This window comes from Strongylocentrotus purpuratus, unplaced genomic scaffold (genome assembly GCF_000002235.5).
Source record: "Strongylocentrotus purpuratus isolate Spur 01 unplaced genomic scaffold, Spur_5.0 spur5_scaffold_15, whole genome shotgun sequence".
Taxonomy (NCBI): domain Eukaryota; kingdom Metazoa; phylum Echinodermata; class Echinoidea; order Camarodonta; family Strongylocentrotidae; genus Strongylocentrotus; species Strongylocentrotus purpuratus.
In genome coordinates this window covers 22,529,596-22,549,263 of record NW_022145600.1, presented here as the reverse complement: position 1 = coordinate 22,549,263, position 19,668 = coordinate 22,529,596, and the positions used below count along the sequence as shown (strand labels likewise).

The following is a 19,668-nucleotide window of genomic DNA, read 5'->3' as shown; positions in this document are numbered from 1 at the left end:
CCTGTGCGTGTGAGTGTGTACGTATTAATGTTGTTAGTTTTACTTTGGGATGGAGTCGCGGGTCATACATGATACAATTTTCATTCCGTTAACTGATATAGGCATGGCAGGTTTAGAACTAACGATTGCATAAGTATTATGTTCTATTCAAGTTGGAAATTATCGACCAACGTCAAAACAATCGGGTCATTTAAAGAGAGGACATTCTACTTTAATCACAAAGAGTTTCAACTAATCTGACCGGCTGGCCAGACAATTATATATCTTCTTGCCGATAATGGCCTTATCTTTGACAAAATAGAAACAAGAGAATAATTTGGATATCATGATGTGTACTAAATCAAGCAGGTCATTTAGCAATTACCTGCGAAATCTTTGGAAGAACGTAATTTACATGTTAATAATAATGAAACAAAAGTGCCTCATTGAGGTACGCAAGATCATATCTAGTTCTTTGGACACAAATTATTGAGTTTTTTCGCTGGCAGTTGCCTCTTTTATCATAGCAGTATAATCATTAATATTTGGGTATTGCGGTTTATTCAATTGACTCTCAAATCATGGGTTTAGTGTTCAAACCCCAGCCCAGTTGCAAAAGAGTACCTGGCAAATGCCGGGGTACTAATCATTGCAGGCAGGGCCCTCATGAATAACAGCTCTGACGCTGACGGGGCTTCCCGGGGTAAACAAAATTTGTATTAGATTATGTTCAATGTTGAGTATAGCCTCTTATATTCATGAGGGGGCATATAAACGTAATAATGAATGATCTGATGCATGTACAACTGCATAGATAGGTGACGGCAGAGCATTACAAGAGAAGACACATGTTGTTTTCATATGTTCATGAATGTAGGATCTACGCATTCGTATCAAAGTTGCGTTTGTGTTATTTCTATGATGTAATACATGATATAGCTCTCACATAATTCACGGCCACAGATGTAGCACAATAAATCAATTTTCTTTATATAAAATCGAGCATTTTTTTTTTCAGGAACTTTTTCCCATGCCTTACTTAGGTGTTTACAACAGATTATCACTATACAAAAGAGTGGTAGGTAATTAATTCGTACGATTTTACCTTAGAGAAGGATTAAAGATTATGGCCAAAATGTTATTTTGCATGACGGAGAGACAAAAATGAAGGATGTCAATTGAGTATTATTTTGCTGATGTATTTGGCGATTTAAAGCCTACTTTTAATGTAATTGTCTTGTCTAGATTAAGGAACTATATGTTGATCAGATACATTTTTAATCATAGTTCGAAAATGAAAATGAAATGAGTCATATTTATCTCTTTACACTTGGGTTGGACCAATGAGCATGATAAGACATGAACACCCATATGGTGAGAAAATATACGGTAAAGATTCATTTCATTTCATTTCATTTATTTCCACTTCTCATAAAAAACATATAACAATTTACATACAATATCTGATTAACATAACAAAACAAAAAAGAAAATAGCATAACAATATTAAAAGAATTTTAAGCACCTAGAACCAGGCGCGTACGCAGGATTTTTTCAAGAGGGGGGGGGGGGGGGGTTTAACATTTATAAATCGGGCCGAGAATTTCGCAACGACTCAGCCGACCGCTGAATAAGCGGGGGGGGGGGGGGGGGGGGGGGGGGTAAGAGGACACATTTTTCTTTTTTTTTGGTCTCGAAATTTGAAAATTTGACATTTTGCTCCGTTGGGGGGGGGGTAAGGTCAGCTTTTTTAGGTCAACCATGGAATTTTTTTTTTTTTTTTTTTTTTTTGATAAAAAAAAAATAAAATAAATAAATAAATCCAAAAGGGGGGGGGGGGTTTAGACAAATTTAGGGGGGGGTTTACACACACAAAATTACCACAGGGGGGGTTTAACCCCCTAAACCCCCCCCTGTGTACGCGCCTGCCTAGAACTAATACTTGAGACTGTGGTGGAGCCCAGCAGAGGACATTGACCTGTCAAGGGCTGGTCTCCAGATTATATTTGTAACTCTTTTAGCAATCGCCTATAATGTCTAATTTAGCATAGTGAATTATGAAAAAGTAAGAAAATGGTCTATACAGTGCGACCCAGAAAAAACTGATTTATGTGTCATATGAAAGGGCAGAACCTGAACTCTCTAGAAATGTGATTTTCTATTTGAAATTCAGATGACTTTTTGGTTCCCTCTCTTCAAATTGATATTAATCACTCATGCGTGAAATATGCATTATACGAGTTACATCAAATGAAAGAGGATCCAAGCTTCACAAATATGTGTCAGTTATTAAATATAATTGTAATTAAGTCATGATAAAACATCGATGATTCTGTTTTGTTTTTCTGGGACGCACTGTATAAATAAATAACTTTACATATAACTATTGTCCGTCCGTGTATATAGTAAACAACTTATCAAGTCATTTCTAGACTACATGATTATAATCAAGCAGGGAATCATGTTATAGACAATATTGCAATTGTATATGAGTGATCAAATAATTTCATATCTATCAAAACTTGTTATGCAGTGATGTAACCAACATAATGAGGAGAACGACGAAAGACGAAATAGTCCTACAACCAACTCGCTTCGGGAAATGTTAGTGTCACACTATTTATTGTAGACTCATTTGTATTCCTCTCTCTCTCTCTCTCTCTCTCTCTCTATATATATATATATATATATATATACATATATTTTACTAAAGGCGTCATTAGAGGGACATTTGGAGTGAAAAAATGAGTCATTAAGTAGACATTGTCATTAGAAGGACAATATGGTGTCCTCTTAACGTTTTTTACGTTTTATTTCTCATAGAAGGCCCAATTTGTTTATATATCTCTCTATAAATATGTAATTCCACTAAAGGTGTCATTGGAGTGACATTTTGAGTGAAAAATGAGTCATTAAGTAGACATTAGGGTTAGGGTTAGTGTAAGGATTAGGGTTAGGGTTAGGGTTAGGGTTAGAGTTAGGGTTAGGGTTAGGGTTAGGGTTAGGGTTAGGATTTTTATGATGTCCGCTTAATGTACCATGTAGGGTTATATATATATATATATATATATATATATTTATCTTTCCCTAGTCCCCCTCATCCCTATCCCGCTCGCCTTCCTCTCACTCTCTCCCTTTCTCTCTCTCTCTCTCTCTCTCTCTCTTCTTCTCTCTCTATATGTTGCTCTCTCCCTCTAGTCATTTTATCTTTATAAAATGAGTTATGTAACGAGCAAATACACATGAGGAGAGGGAAGAAAGACGGAAAGGGCCTAAAAATCTAACACTCCCCAGGAAATGCTGGTGGTACATTATCTACTGCTGACTAATCTTCACTTCTCTCTCCCTCTCTTTATTTCCCTCTAATTCCATCTCATTTTCATCCCTCTCTCCTCCTTCTCCCACCTCTCGGAAGTGTGACGTCATAATCGCTAAGTTGTCAAATTTGCTAGTATCAAACATGTTTGTGCTTAAAGGGCCACTCTAACCAAAACGGGCTAAAAAATGAAAAAAGACATGTCGAATAATTTTTTGACGGAGATTCCGAACATGGCAATGATTTTTCTAAGAAATAATCAAACAATCCTGGAATCTAGCTTTAAAAATGACGACTCAGAACGCTCAGAAAAAAACCCAGTTTCGGAGCTGTATTGCTCAAAAGGAATATGACGTCACTGCAGGAGCCTCTCCGGTGAAAAGGAGGGTTATTTAGGCATTAAAATGTCTTTAAAAGGGCAAACTATGATATTAACCCTAATAAGGCCGGGGGGCCATTATGCCCCCCCCCCCCTCCACGATTTTTCCGATTGCTCGAGAACGCATATGGATGGCGCCCCGCCGCTCGCTGACTTTTTTCTTTCGAGTCTTGCGCAACTTTTAAAAGAATTTTTTTGAAAATCGGACCTACGGTTACAAGGTCACGTGACCTTTTGTCTTTGCATGTCAGCCCGAAAATCGCTTATTTTCGTGATTTGTGTACAAAACATATGGAAAAGTCATTTTTCCTAAAAACAGATCAAACATGGGTTATTGGGTCTTGTTTGAAGTTTAGGTGGTTGTTTTTGGAGTCAAAATAGTTGAATTGTAGTAAGAAATGAAATAAAACAATGAAATACATAAGTTAAAAAAAACAATGAAATACATAAGTAATTATCAAAACAAGGGATAACATAAGGAATAAGCTGGCTCTTCCAATTTTTTTTGTCGTATTATTATTCAGAATTGTCTAATAAGTATATGTAGTGAAAAAGAATGCTTAAATATGAATAATATATGATTTATGGGTAAAAATGTGATTTTTATGACTTTATTTGCATAAATTACCATAAATATGCAAATGAGTGAATTTTTCTAAAAATTGAAATGATCATATTATTCTATACACTTCACTTGACATGCGTGCAAATTTTCGCGGCGATCGGCCGCTTCGCGGCCGAGATCTTAGGGGGGGCCATAATGCCCCCCCCCCCCCGGCCATACTAAGACCTCAAATAGCCCGGCCTTTTTAGGGTTAATTGTCTTGTCTAGATTAAGGAACTATATGTTGATCAGATAATTTTCAAATTAGTTCGAAAATGAAAATGAAATGAGTCACTTCGGTTGGATCAATGAGTATGATAATACATTAACACCAATATGGTGAGAAATATACGGTAAAGATTATATTTTTAACGCTTTTAGCAAACGCCTATAATATCTGATTTAGCATATTGAATGATGAAAAGGGAAAAACATGGTCTATAGAAATAAATACCTTTACATGTAATAATTTTCCGTCCGTGTATATAGTGAACAATTCATCGAGTCATTTCTAGACTACATGATTATAATCAAGCAGAGAATCATGTTATAGACGATATTGCAATTTTATTGTGATTATCTTTGTTATGACTGATCAAATCATTTTATATTCATAAAACTTGTTATGCAGTGATGTAACCAAAATATAAACATGTGGAGTACGACGAAAGACGAATAGGTTTAAAACCAACTCGCTTCGGGAAATGTTAGTGTCATACTATTTACTTAAAGGAAACCGAACCCCAAGTAATAAATTTACCTATTCTGAGAGATATATTATATTATTGCCCATAAATCTACAAGATTCCCCACCAAAGTGTATGAGAGAGGTATAAAGCAAAAATAAATTACAGTTACTCAGCACGACATGGGCATCGCCATTTTCTTGATAATGTGACGTACTATGCGAAGTCGATTATCAAGTAAATGTATTCAAATTTATGGATGCTTCTTTCCCAGACGTGTGTGGTGATGAAGCATTTCATTCAGCTGCTATTATCCTTTGTACTATAATTGCCAGAAGGCAAATTGCATAAGTAAGTCAGTGCTCTCCTGGGGTGAAGATTTCTCATAAATGAAATGGATTTGTCAACTGCTATAGTGTAGTATTTATAAATTAATTTTGTTACAATTGTGCCCCTGTTATTTATTATTCACCTTATATAATTTATATCATCTCAATTATTATTTTTTTCATTGAAAAGTAAAGGTTTCGTTATTGATTTAAAAATTCTTTCCAACTAAAGCTTGGTGCATGATACATGTACAACTTCAACAGGTACGTCACATTTTCAAGAAAATGGCTGCGCCCATGTTATGCTGAAAGGCATCACATAATGCGAAGAATATCTTTATTTATATATATCTTGTATATTTTCGTAAGGAATATTGTACATCAAAGGGCAGGAATACATCTCATTTTTCAGAATACCTACACTTATTCTTTGGGTTTAGGTTTCCTTTAAGATTCATCAAGTTTTACTCCTCTCTCTATCATTCCCTATAGTCACTCTAAATCACTGTCCTGCTCTCCTTCGTCTCACTCTTTCCCTTTGTCACTCTCTCCCTCTTTCTCTCTCTCTCTCTCTCTCTCCCTCTATTCTCTCTCTCTCTCTCTCTCTCTCTCTCTCTCTCTCTCTCTCTCTCTCTATGTTGCTCCCCCTCCCTCTAGTCATTTCATCTTTATAAATTAGTAATGCAATTATGTAACGAGCAGATACACATGAGGAGAAGGAAGAAATACGAGAAAGGCCTAAACGTCTAACCAGGAAATGAAAGTGTTATATTATCTAATGTTGACTAATCTTCAGTTTCCTTTCTCTCTCTCTCTCTCTCTCTCTCTATTTCCCTTTTATTCCATCTCAACTTCAACCCTCTCTCCTCCCTAGCACTCCCCTCTCCATTTCTCTCTCTCTCTCTCTCTTTCTCTCTTTCTGTCTCTCTCTGTTGCTCTCTCCCCTCTCGATTGATTACTGAAGTGTGACGTCATAATCGCTAAGTTGTCAAGAAGTACCAAACAATTTTGCGCTTAAGTGGTAATCACATCCCTTACACCCCTCACACCAGCCCCAAAACGCTCAATGTACTGCTCCAGCCGGCCCGACGCTTGAATGATTTCGCGGTGAACCTCATGTGCAGGCTCTGTTGTTCAGAATGGTATAATCTGGCATGTGTGCAAGCCATGAGAAGTTCCTTTTTATTGTTTCTATTTACCAATTTGATAAACGTACGTATGAAGGTCTTTCACATTATCACTTGATATATTAAACGTTTTGACGTGGAATAAATACAGCCAACTTTCTAATGTGTCTTTTTCAGTGTCAAAACACCATGTTGTGATGATGACCGTTATCATGATTATGTTAAGAGTTAGTGTTATCAGTTTTATGCGCGGGAGGATACGGTTGTGGTCATGTAAGTAAAAGTGGGTTTGTGTGAGCGCGTGTGACGTCATCTTTTGAAAGCCATTTTGGGTATTCTGAGGAGGCTGGGAACAGTGCGTGGTGGAAGTGTGGTCGAGTGATGTGTGTGTGCGTGTGTGTGTGTGAATGTGCGTGTGTTTATGTTCGTGTGCCTGTGCGTGTGCGTGTGCATGTGTGTGTGTGTTTTGCGAGCGGACGCGCGCGTGTGCGTGTGTGTGTGTGTGTCTGTGTGTTTGTCTGTGTGGCTGTCTTTGTTCAAAACACTATTTTATTCCTCACCCAGCAACTTGGCGCAAGTGAGATCTGGCAGTCTGATCTTCAGTCATGTATGCAAAGATTCAAATGAAAATGGTACCTGAATGTACTGTACAACTTTATCAAGACATATCATGAAACCCATGATTAATGTTCGTACTTCAAACAATACAACTTTTAAAAAGTGGGACATTTCTTATGACTCACTCTGTATAGTGGAGTAGTTAAATTTGTCAAGTTTCTAATGTTGATGATTTATTTCGTGAAGGTACCTTTAGTGACGTTTACCAATGCGCCAATTAACATTATCTGCTGTGGTCCCCGTTGAACTGGGGGGGGGGGGGTTCGCCACCCGACCATCTCAACATCGTGAAAAGGGCCACAAAGGCCAAGTCCGCTCCAAAAAAAATTGCTTTTAATAAATGTAGAAAAATAAGAGAGACAGAGAGGGGAAAAAATAAGTGAAATCAGATAACTAATAAAGAAGGTTATGATTTCTTTGTTTAAGTATGGAAAACTATGGAACTGAGAAAATCACTTCACAATTTGCTTATTTGGTTATCAGTTTGTGACGTCATTGCCTTAATATTTATCAATTACTTTATATATTTTTATCCCATTATTTTCCCTTTATATCCCCCAAAACCTGATTTTCCAATGCCTTTGCCCAGGTTATATGATTTTAATCACATTATGTGCATGACATTTCACAAAATATTTTATGAATTTTGAAGAAGTGATGCTATTTTTGAATATTGTATATTCATAATCATTGATTTTTATATAAATAGTAAATCAAAATTCACATTTTTCATGATGTAACATGAAGAGAATACTATATATTAGTGCCTCCACACAAAAACATATTACTATCAATATCACATGGATGATGGTGTGAGGAAATCAGATTTTTCGGGGGAAATTTGAATTTTATATTATCAATAAAATGAAAACAATTATTGGATAGTGAGGCAATGACATCCCAGACTCTAAGTGAGTTGTCAATTTGTCTTGTGATTTTCAAAGTTTGTCATGTCATTAAAACTTCATAACTTTCTCATTAGTAATCCGATTTTGCTCAAACTTGTTTTGATTAGTTTGTATGATTTTTCTGCTTCAATTGAAAGTAAGTAAATTGAGGACCCATCATGCAATTGTATGACGACGTATTTTGATAGGCAGACATTACATATGAAAATAAATACATCGTCTCAACTGAGAGTGTGACGTACAATATGTTTTATATTCTATAAGTTTTAATGTTTCAGTGCCGGTATCTTACCTTCCACAACTCTTATATTATCGATAGAGAATCCAGAAATAACTCCTCGACAAATATGCCATCTATGAAATCTTTTTCCACAACAAAACTGATCTCCCTATGTAATGTTATCTCTTTCATGTGGATGTCGTGTTCTCAAATGCTGTACTCTGATAGGATGGTGGGGAAGTGGATATGCTCACTATGATGGTGAAGATTGTGTGTATTATTCTACAGATGACGGACTTCAACCACAGGAATGCCCGACGGGGCGATTTCAAGTACTCTGTGAAGGTAATGTGAACTTTGAAGATAGGTTGCAAATTACTTTGCACATACTTAAACCTCTAGTTTCAAGCGGTCAAACATTTCAGTGTTTTAGTGGCTATATAATACTTGTTTATATATCTTTTATTTACTTCGTATAACAAAAAACAGGGTAGTTCATTCAGCATTAAAAAGGGTCTTCAATGAATCCCTGTAATGTAAAAATATATAAACAAAATAAGTCATTATAGAATATTTATGATATTCTGTTTACATTCTCTAGATTCATTTTGTTCCCAGTCCCATTTGATGTATTCTCATAATATAACGTTTATGGCCAGTTGGTGCTTCATTTTAGAATGAAGAAAGGATGACTGAAAAAGGGGTCAACAAATTAAAATAAATATTGCACGCTTTACTTGCACGCCTCACAACCGGGAGGTCGAGGGTTCGAACCCCGGCCGCGTCATACCAAAAGACGTTAAAAGATGGGAGTTGCTGCTACCTTGTTTGGCGTTCAACAATAATGGATAGAGCAAGGTAGATCTGGCGCTGCTCAGTGGCTGCTGGGCTCACGATCAATTGGGCAAAAAGAATTTCCGTTTCGGTTTAATACAATTTGGAGTGGACTAAAAGATTTTTATTATTATTATTATTATTATTATTATTATTATTATTATTATTATTATTATTATTATTATTATTATTATTATCATTAATGAAATTGTAACATTTTCATTTAATTGAGCCACATATTGAATATCTAAATATTTCTTTTAATATAAAATTATTCATTTTTTTTTTAAAGTTTAACAGGGGCATTGCATCAATATTATATTATGTATTAAAACTTACTTATGCACGGAAGATAAGACATTAACTTCAAGAAGCGCGTGGAATTCACACGATTTAAATAATATCATGGCCACAAACGATTATTCCTATGTGGTTTTTTTTTTTGGGGGGGGTCCTGTTACCTTTTTTTTTGGGGGGGGGGGTTCTGTTACTTTTGTCTTTCTTTTTTTTAAAGAAAAAAATCAGTTATTAGAATGCTTACTCAATTGTCAATGGTATTCATTTTGTACACATATAGCTCCTGCCGCCGTCACACGTTCCAACACATACACCGCATCATCGCTCTCTAACCGCTGTCTCCGAGGGTTCACGCAGAAGACGGTCCACAAGAAGTCCAAGACCCGCTGTGCTGCTGAGTGCTTGAAGGAGGACTTCTGCGTCTCATTCAATTTCAAAGATGGCGTCTGTGATCTCAACTACAGTACCCGAGACCATGAGCATTATAGTGCCTTCCAGGAGGAGGAAGGGTGTTCGTATTATGAACCATAGATTTCCTTAATAACCAGAAATAAGAAATTTAAGGAGTTACCGGTAGTGAATTAGTCAAACAGTTTACAGAGAAATTTGAGCTCCGTTAAAGGTTTAAATAGAATTGTGCCTTCGAAGAGGAGGACCTCAACCTCGTTCCAGCATTTAAGACATAAAATACTGCTCAGCTGTCAGTTACGAGTTCGCTCAAATAGACTTTCCCTTGGGTTTTGGAATTTGATAGTCGATTTTTGTTTCTTTCTTTATCGTCATACATTAAGGTGTCATGCAATTTTTGTTTTATTATATATTGAATTAATGCATTGAACAATTGCACGACTTGTTCATGTAGTGAATATTAAGTCACTTTATATTGAAATGTGCAGTTGCGCATGATCGTTAGCGGAGTTGAAAATGACCCCTAATTTTGCAATGTCGCAAGTTCATTTCGACAATATTATGGCTCCTTTATTACCTAAACACAATTTCAAGAAAATACTTTGATAGTACGAAAAACAGATTGCGTAAAATCAATTTTCTGCTTTGGAAAGATAAATGGGCATAGAGATTATTATTATGAATAAAAACGACGAAAAAGAGCTAGTGTTTAATCGAGAGTGAGTATAATAGACCAGTTCCTAGATTAATAGTATATGTTTTTAAAAGACCCCAAATATCTTCAGATCTTTTTAACATGGAGACATTCTACTTTGTGAACTTCCAAAAGTCCCCAAAAGATGGAGATGTTTCATAAAATCCTTTACCCAGTTGGAAAGAATAGGCCTACTTCCACCTGTGTATCGTGGAATGCACCCTCAGTGAATTATTTAACTTTCATGAGCACCTATCCATTACATTACTCACTTCAATGGGTTTTACATTTTTCTGCTCATCTGCACACTCTACGAACTAGCTTTGTTAAATTTAAAGGGAAAGCCTGTCCTGGTATAAGTCTAGATATGGACTTCATTTAAAACGTTGTATGTTTTGATATGGGTGTGTGTGCGTGCATGCGTGTGGGTGTGGGTGTCTGTGCTTGTGAGTGCGTATTGATGTTGTTAGTTTTTACTTTGGGATGGAGTCGCGAGTAATACCATTTTTCATTCCATTAACTGCTCTAGGTATGACAGGTTTATAACTAATGATTGCATAAGTATTATGTTCAATTCAAATTGGAAAGTATCGACCAACATCAAAATAATTGGGTCATTTTAAAGAGAGGACATTCTACTTTAATTACAAAGAGATTTAACTAATCTGACCGGGCCAGACAATTATATATCTTCTTGCCGATAATGGCCTTACCCTTTACAAAATAAAAACAAGGAGAATTATTTTGATATCATGATGTGTGAAAAATCAAGGAGGTCATTTAGCAACTTCCTGCGAAATCTTTGAAAGAACATAATTTATATGGTAAAAATAACGAAACAAAAGTGTCTCGTTGAGGAACGCATGATTCGGGGCATGACTATATCTAGTTCTTTGTACTCAAACTATTGAGTTTTTTTGCTGGTAGTTGCCTCTTTTATCATAGTAGTATAATCATTAATATATTGGTAGTGCGGTTTATTCAATTGACTCTCAAATCATGGGTTTAGTGTTCAAATCCCAGCCCAGTTGCAAAAGAGTACCTGGCAAATGCCGGGGTACTAATAATTGCAGGCAGGGCCCTCATGAATAACAGCTCAGACGCTGACGGGGCTTCCCGGGGAATACAACATGATCATTAGATTATGTTCAATGTTGAGTATAGCTGATTATATTCATGAGGGGGCATATACACGTCATAATGAATGATCTGATGCATGTACAACTTCATAGATAGGTGGCGGCAGAGCATTACAAGAACAGACACATGTTGGTTTCATATGTTTATGAATGTATCAAAGCTGCGTTTCGTATCAAACCCGCGTTTGTATCATTTCTATAAGGTTTGTTCATGATATAGCTCTCACATAATTCACGGCCACAGATGTAGCACAATTAATCAACTTTCTTTATATAAAATCGAGCATTTTTGAGGAACTTTTTCCCATGCCTTACTTAGGTGTTTACATCAGATTATCACAAGACACAAAAGTGGTAGGTAATTAATTCGTTCGATTTTGCCTTAGAAAAGGATTACAGATTATGGCCAAAATTTTATTTTGCAAGACGGAGAGACGAAAAATGAGGGATGTCAATTGATTGTTGCTTATGTGTTGATCAGATAATTTTCAAATTAGTTCGAAAATGAAAATGAAATGATTCATACTTATCTCTTTACACTTCGGTTGGACCATGAGCATGATAAGACATTAACACCAATGTGGTGAGAAAATATATTTATTATTTATTTATTTATTTATTCATGTTTTATTTATTACAATTGGTAAAACAGTGGAGGGTAGTCCGATTCAGTTAAAAGAAACTGCTTTCCAACGGAGCCCTCCACATGATACAAACAATAACATAAAACATAAGAACATAACATAAATTGAAACATCAATATAACTCAATATATAAAAACATTTATACATTTGAATACTACATGAGGCGCACGTGGGATGCACGGCGAGACCCCCCCCCCCCCCCCAGTAGGCCAGATTCTCGTGTGTTTTTTGTTTGTTGTTAAAGCATGTTAGAGAACTGTTTACATTGTTTCTTGAAATTGTTTAGTGACTTGCAATTTTGGACGGACAATGGCAACTTATTAAATAAAGAATTTCCGGTGAATGAAAAGGAACGTTTTTTGTATTCTGTTTTAGGGTATGGTATTTGTAGACGGTTTTGGGTGGTATGGCGAGTATTATAAACAATGGGTCGCAAAACAGACAATGGTTTCAGGTATTTTGGTGCAAAATCATTCCATATCTTATAGACTAAAATACATTTTTGATATTTAATTCTTTGTTCAACAGATTGCCAATTGAGGGTAGTTAATAAAGAACATTGTGTAGTTGAATAATCTGTATTCAAAACCAAACGAGCATATCTATTCTGCAATTTCTGTAACCGAGTTATTTTAGTTTTCGAGCAATTTCCCCATACCGTACAACAATAATCTATATATGATAATATCAATGCATAATATAACTGTTTCAGTTGTTTGTTTCGGGTCAAATGTTTGATTCTTCTAATACAAGCGATAGAACGTGAGATTTTACTAGAGATATACTGAATATGTAATGTCCAATTTAATTGAGAGTCGAGAATTACTCCAAGGTATTTAATATTGTCGACATGCTCTAAGGATGCACCTTCAAATTGAATTGTCATTTTTTTATTTTGTAATTTACGTTTATTACCAAAAGTCATAATCTTAGTCTTTTGTGGATGTAAATACATACGATTAAGTCGGAGCCATTCTGTAATTAAATCCAAATCGGACTGTAAATTTGCCTGGATACCAATCATATCATTATCGCAGTTAAAAAGAGCAGTGTCATCTGCATATAAACATATCTTTGTTTTATTATGTAAAGGTAAATTACCTATATCATTGACATAAAGACAGAAAATCAGGGGCCCAAGTATGGAACCCTGAGGGACTCCCGTCTTGACATTTAAAAACGAACTTGTTGCTCCTGCAATTGAGACACATTGTTGCCTTTCTTTCAAATACATTTTAAACCATTGTAACTCAGAGTCTTTTATACCATAATAATACATTTTATCGAGGATTGAATCAATTGGAATGACATCAAACGCTTTTTGTAGGTCTAAAAACAGACCCCCAGTGATCTTACCAGAGTTCATATTATCTAAAAGAAAGTCGACAATTTCTGTCAAACAGGTTGACGTCGAATGAAGAGGTCTAAAACCAGACTGGCGATCACATAATAGATCATTGTTATTTAAATAAGCATAAAGCTGTTGGTGTACTGCCTTTTCTAATATTTTAGAGACTGTTGGTAAAAGCGAAATAGGTCTAAAATTTTGTGGTTCAAAAGTACCACCTTTATGAATTGGGGTTATTTTTGCTTTTTTAAACTCTTTTGGAATTTGACCTGTTTCAAGTGATTTATTAAATAATTTTGTAAGAGGCTTAGCTATATAAGAAGCAGACTTCTTCAAAATTTTCAGATGCAGTCCATCAACGCCACATGCTTTCTTAACATCAAGATGCTGCAACTCCTTAAGTACAAACTCTTCTTTTATTTCTTCGAAAACAAAACTCTTATCTGTCAAAACCAAAGTATTCATGTTATTTACATTATTTACCAAAATTTGAGCACCCTGTGCTAGATTCTGTGCAAATTCATTGAAAGCTTTATTTAAGATTTCAGCAATAGTATTTTTGTCCGTGATGAATTCATCATTTTGAATTATTTTCATTTCACTAATATTCTTTTTACTTGGCAATAAGTTTTTCAGTATGCGCCAGTTTTGACCAACATCGTTCCCGCTTTTTTCCAATTCCTTCTGATAAAACTGTTTCTTTAGTCTTCTGTTCAGACTATTTGCCTTGTTACGAAAATGCTTGAATTTTTCCCAATATTGAGACTCATTTGTTTTATAAGATTTTTTATGAAAATAATCCCGCTGTCTGGCTAACCGAATGTATTCGTCATTAATCCACGGTACCCCCGTTTGTTTCTGACGAACCGTGACATACGGGGCGTGTTTATCACTAACTTCCTGAAATGCGGCTTTAAAGTTCTGCCAAAGATGTTCCACATCGTTGTCAGATCCAGATTCTGACCAGACTATTTTATTTAAGTCTTCCTTAAAATTATGTTCGTCAAAAGTTCTAAATGATCGGAACCTGCTTATTTGAGGTTTTAGTAATGAAATATTTCCATTTATTACCAAGTAAACCAAAGAGTGATCACTGATTCCAATTGTTTGAACTCCTGATTTGAAACAAGTTATTGCATCAGAAACAAGTATTAAATCTATTAGTGTTTTACTATTGGGAGAAATACGGGTATAGTCATTGATCATTTGACGCATATTGAAATTAATACGCAATTCATTTACTCTATCCGATAAACGGTTGTTTGTCATCATATTACAATTAAAGTCACCCAAAATTATAATGTTATTTGTGATAGAAGATACATTATCCATATTTTGTTCAAGTATATTAAAGAAAAGAGCTGCATCACTGGATGGTTTTCTATATAATACTCCCACAAAATAAGAACTGCTCTGGTGCCTTTTTATTTCTAACCACATCAATTCAATCTCGTCACTTTCCAAATCTTCTCTTCTTAAGTAAGATATATTTTCCTTTATGTAGCAACCCACTCCTCCTCCAAGTGACCCTCTATGTTTACCCACAAATTTATATCCAGGCACACAACTGATTTCATTCATACATATGTCATCGTCTAACCATGTTTCGGACAAACTGAACAAATCATATTGATTACTTGTCAAAAAATACTGAACATCGATCACCTTATTTCGTAAGCTTCTGATATTAACATGGGCAATTTTCATCCCTTTTCCATATGGAAATTCACCATTCCTTGTGTCTCCTGTACCTATATTTTGATCATCTTTATCACAATTAGTATTTGCTGCAGCTGTAGATGACTCATTATTTTCATTACTAGCATTATCCCAAAATGGTAGTTCCTGTAACAAACATTTACGGCATTGCCAATCTACAAAATCCTCGAGTGGATCGTTATATTTACATAATGGGATTCGGTCACACTTAATGTGAACCCATTCCCCACATTTTGTACATGCAAGAGCTTTTTGGTTCCGTTTTACTGGCTTACTGCAACAAACACATGGATACTTAATGCCCATATCAAAACATGAAAATCAACATTAATTAAGAAAAGAAAAATATCATACCATTAAAATCTAAAAGTGTTTACAACAATTCGCTGCAAAAGGTGCTAAAAAGCTAATTGGAGAAAATGTCAAGTGTATTAACATTACAGGCTTTACAGCTGATAAATTTCGATTCAATGCGATTCATCAAAAGGAAGCTTTTTCTATTCAAAATCAAATCAATACAAGAATAGCAATGTAGAAGCTGAAAATTACGGCTTAAAAGTTCCGCTAATTGGTCAGCTAGTTTATACTATAAGTTCACTGAACTGTTCACAAGGAACGGAGGTCATTCTCACTCCGGATTATTCTATTTATCGTTTTTCCATTAGTGGCCGTTATTCTTGCTATAACCCGGCCATCGCTGGACCATGCTGTTTGGACATTCGTAGTCTTCTTTGCGCTGTTGAGTAGATGTAGATTATATTTTGTCAGTTGTTCCTGGATTACTACCCGAGTCCCTTTCAAACGACGACGACGAGAAATGACTGCGTAGCGAGTTCTATAGGAGACAAATTTTACAACGATCGGGCGTGGTCGCTTTTGTCCCGGTTTCCCATTTTTCTCCGCTGGCGTCTTGTTGGGGTTACCCAACCGATGCGAGCGGTCAATGTCCTGGGTGAAGATCTCCAATCCCAGTTGGTCGCGAGCGATCTTACATATTACGTCATCTGTGACTTCATTGTCCTGCTCCTGCACACCGAAGAATTGTAAACAGTTTCTACGCGAATACTGCTCTAAATCCTCATTTGATAGACGCAGATTATTAATTGCTGCTTGTTGATCCTCTACAATTGTAGAGAGGCGAGTAATCTCTTTGGCTTGTTCTCTATGTTCTACTTCAGTATCCATTAATCTCTTCTCCTGATCATTCATGCGATCAAGAAGTTTTCCAAATTCTTCTTTCACTGCCTCATGTATGATCACATTGATGGATTTAAGTAGCTCTTTGTTTTCATTTTGGAAGCGTGAGAACATGTCGTTGATGAGCTTTTTGGTGACGTCATCTACTTGGTCATTTTGTGCCGCCATGTTGAAAAGCAAATTCCAATTGACTATCAGAAAATATATGTATGTTCTCAATGATTGTAAAAAAGAGAAAATGTTGGATTCATTAACACTTCGCTCAGTATGTGAATCTATAAGTTGGGAATAGAGTTCCAACAAAGTCCGATTTGTAGACGAGTATACTCAAAGTTAAAACTGCTATTTTAACGCAGTATTAGTTTAATAAGTCATTTAGGATCATTGATAGACTATATTCATAGTATTTCAAATAAATTCAAGACATATCCGAAATAAGACAAAAGTTAGTTCGTATGTAGTATAAGCATAACCGAGACGTAGGTGTAGACACTCGCATTCAGAAAACAGAGCGGAGTATATATATACCGGTATATTCGGAACAATGATGCTTACAGTATATGAGTCCAGGTGCAGTTCCCGTTGACATCAACTAACCATACGTGGGACTAGGTGGATATGACAGCAACATTCACAGGTTCTCTAGCTGTCACTCATGCAAAAGTTAGTCCTTATTTCGTCTATTTCCCGAAGATCACAATCATCCAGTTTAGTCCATATTTGTAAAAAGCTCATATCAGGTACAAAATTTCATAATCGCTGAGCCAAAGCAGAACTTTTAGCCGACTTTAGTTAGAGAGTTCGCATAGTTCGCATAGTTCGCATAGTTCGTAAGCAAAACGGTAAAGATTATATTTGTAAACTCTTTTAGCAATTGCCTATAATATCTGATTTAGCATAGTTAATGATAAAAAGGTAAGAACATGGTTGATAGAAATAAATAACTTTACATGTATTTATTGTCCGTCCGTGTATATAGTGAACAATTTATCAAGTCATTTCTAGACTACATGATTATAATCAGGCAGAGAATTATGTTATAGACAATAATGCAATTTTATAAGAGTGATTATCTTTGCTATGACTTGTAAAATCATTTATATTCATAAAACTTGTTATACAGTGATGTAACCAACAGATATACATGATGAGAACGGCGGAAGACGAAATGGGCTTAAAACCAACACGCTTCAGGAAATGTTAGTTTTACACAGTATTTACTGTAGACTCATTTTCACTTCTCTCTTTCTCTCTCTTTCTCTCTCTCTCTCTCTCTCTCTCTCTCTCTCTTCTCTCTCTCTCTCTCTCTCTCTCTCTCTCTTTCTCTCTCTCTCACACATACATACAAAAACACTGCTCTGTTGCGCTCCCACTTTATTTCTCTCTCAATAGATTAGATATGTGACGTCATACTTGCCAAGTTGTCAAGGTTGCTGGTTCTAAACAATTTTGTGCTAAACAATGGCGAATGTGATCACACAAGTGCCAATCACTGAAATCACCCTGCTCCAGCTCGACGCTTGAATCCTTTCGCGGTGAACCTCACACGCGGACTCTGTTGTTTAAAACCAGTCCATTTGACGATGACCGAAAACATGACGTTAGCCCTCCAGTGCTATGCCTTCGTTTCTCCTCTGAACGTTCCACATCCACCCCTTTTTTTAAGATCACGTGGTTCCAGAATTCGCTGTTTCTCGCATTCGTCATCAGCTGAGCCCCCATCTTTCACTCCTTTTTATGTTCTATATATCGATCAATGGTGCCCCTCTTCTTCTACTCCTCTTCCCCCTCGATCTTTCCTGTTTATCCCATGTTCTCAATGTGATTTTTCTGTACCAAGTGTCCTATGATCCCCATCTATACTCTATAATTAAATATTAAAAAATGAATCATTTACCTTTCTATTACAGCTTTTCGTGAAACTCCCAATGCGAATCAAATTTGATATTTATTTTTCCAAAGTAACATTGTGTATCTTTCAATAATATAATCCGGCATGTGTACAAACCATGGGAAAACATTTTGTGTTGTTATCATTTACCAATTTTATAAACGTACGTAGCGAGGTCTTTCACATTATCAATTGATATATTAAACATTTTGACGTGGAATAAATACAACCAACTTTCTAGTTTGTCTTTGTCAGTGTAAAAACACCATGTTGTGATGATGAAAACATACTTTTATCTCTTAACGTTATCATGATTATGTTAAGAGATAGGGTTGTCAGTTTTATGCGCGGGAGGATGTGGTCATGTGTGGGTGTGTGTGTGTGGCGCGTATGACGACACATTCTGAAAGTCATTTTGGGTATTCTGAGGGGGCTAGGAACAGTGTGTGGTATATGTGTGGAGGTGTGATCGGGTGGTGTATGTGTGTGTGTCGTATGTGTGTGTCGCATGGTGAGGGGGTAGTGGTGTGATTGGTTGGATGGGGTTATTTGTTTTATGTTAAAAGTGGTTTAATTTGTGTTCATCAATCGTACAATCTATGTAATAAAATTGTTTTGAATCATAATAATAATAATAATAACGCTTTATTAACCCAGGGTAGCCACTTCAGTTATGAAACTGCTCTTCCAGCGGGCCCTGCATAACATAATGTTATTACTACCCTTCTCCAATCTAATATGCTGAGCGCCTAGCTAGAATGCAGAAGGTCCCATTGCTATAAGTCTTTGATATGACTCGGCCGGGGTTCGAACCCACGACCTCCCGTTCATGAGGCGGGCGCTCTAACCACTGAGCCACCATGCCCGTTATGTCAATATAAACAACTGTATTAAAGGAAGAAAAAATATATTGATAAAAGAAGAAAAAAATGTACCTACAATAACAGAAGTCATTTAAACCACTCCTTTCGGTTTCACTATTAGCCCAAGTCAGTATGGTTTTTCAGGTGTTTTTATGTTTTTTTTTAATGAGCTGTTTCTCTTGACCCTCCTTGAAGTAAGCTGGGTGAAAAAACGACCATAATCTTGATTATCGGGGCTACTTTTATCCATGCACTTTTAGAGTGCATACCTAGACTCTATTTTTACCATTTCATTTACTATCGAAAGTCATGGAGACAAAAAAGCCCATTTTAGCATAATGAGAATTTACTTTCAGTCAAACTTATTCGGGTCAAACACAATGATATTTTTACATTGATTTGAATGATACTATGGTAAACCCTCGTCGCTGCATGTTCGTTTAGAATATCAATTACTTCAATTAAAAG

The 19,668-nt window shown here is 36.0% G+C and overlaps 1 non-coding gene across 1 annotated transcript; it reads right to left on the bottom strand.

The window, feature by feature from the left end:
• Positions 1-19,129: 19,129 nt before the first annotated feature.
• Positions 19,130-19,202, bottom strand: TRNAM-CAU. Its single transcript has one exon. It is a non-coding gene; the product is annotated as a tRNA-Met (tRNA).
• Between the last annotated feature and the right edge of the window lie 466 nt (positions 19,203-19,668).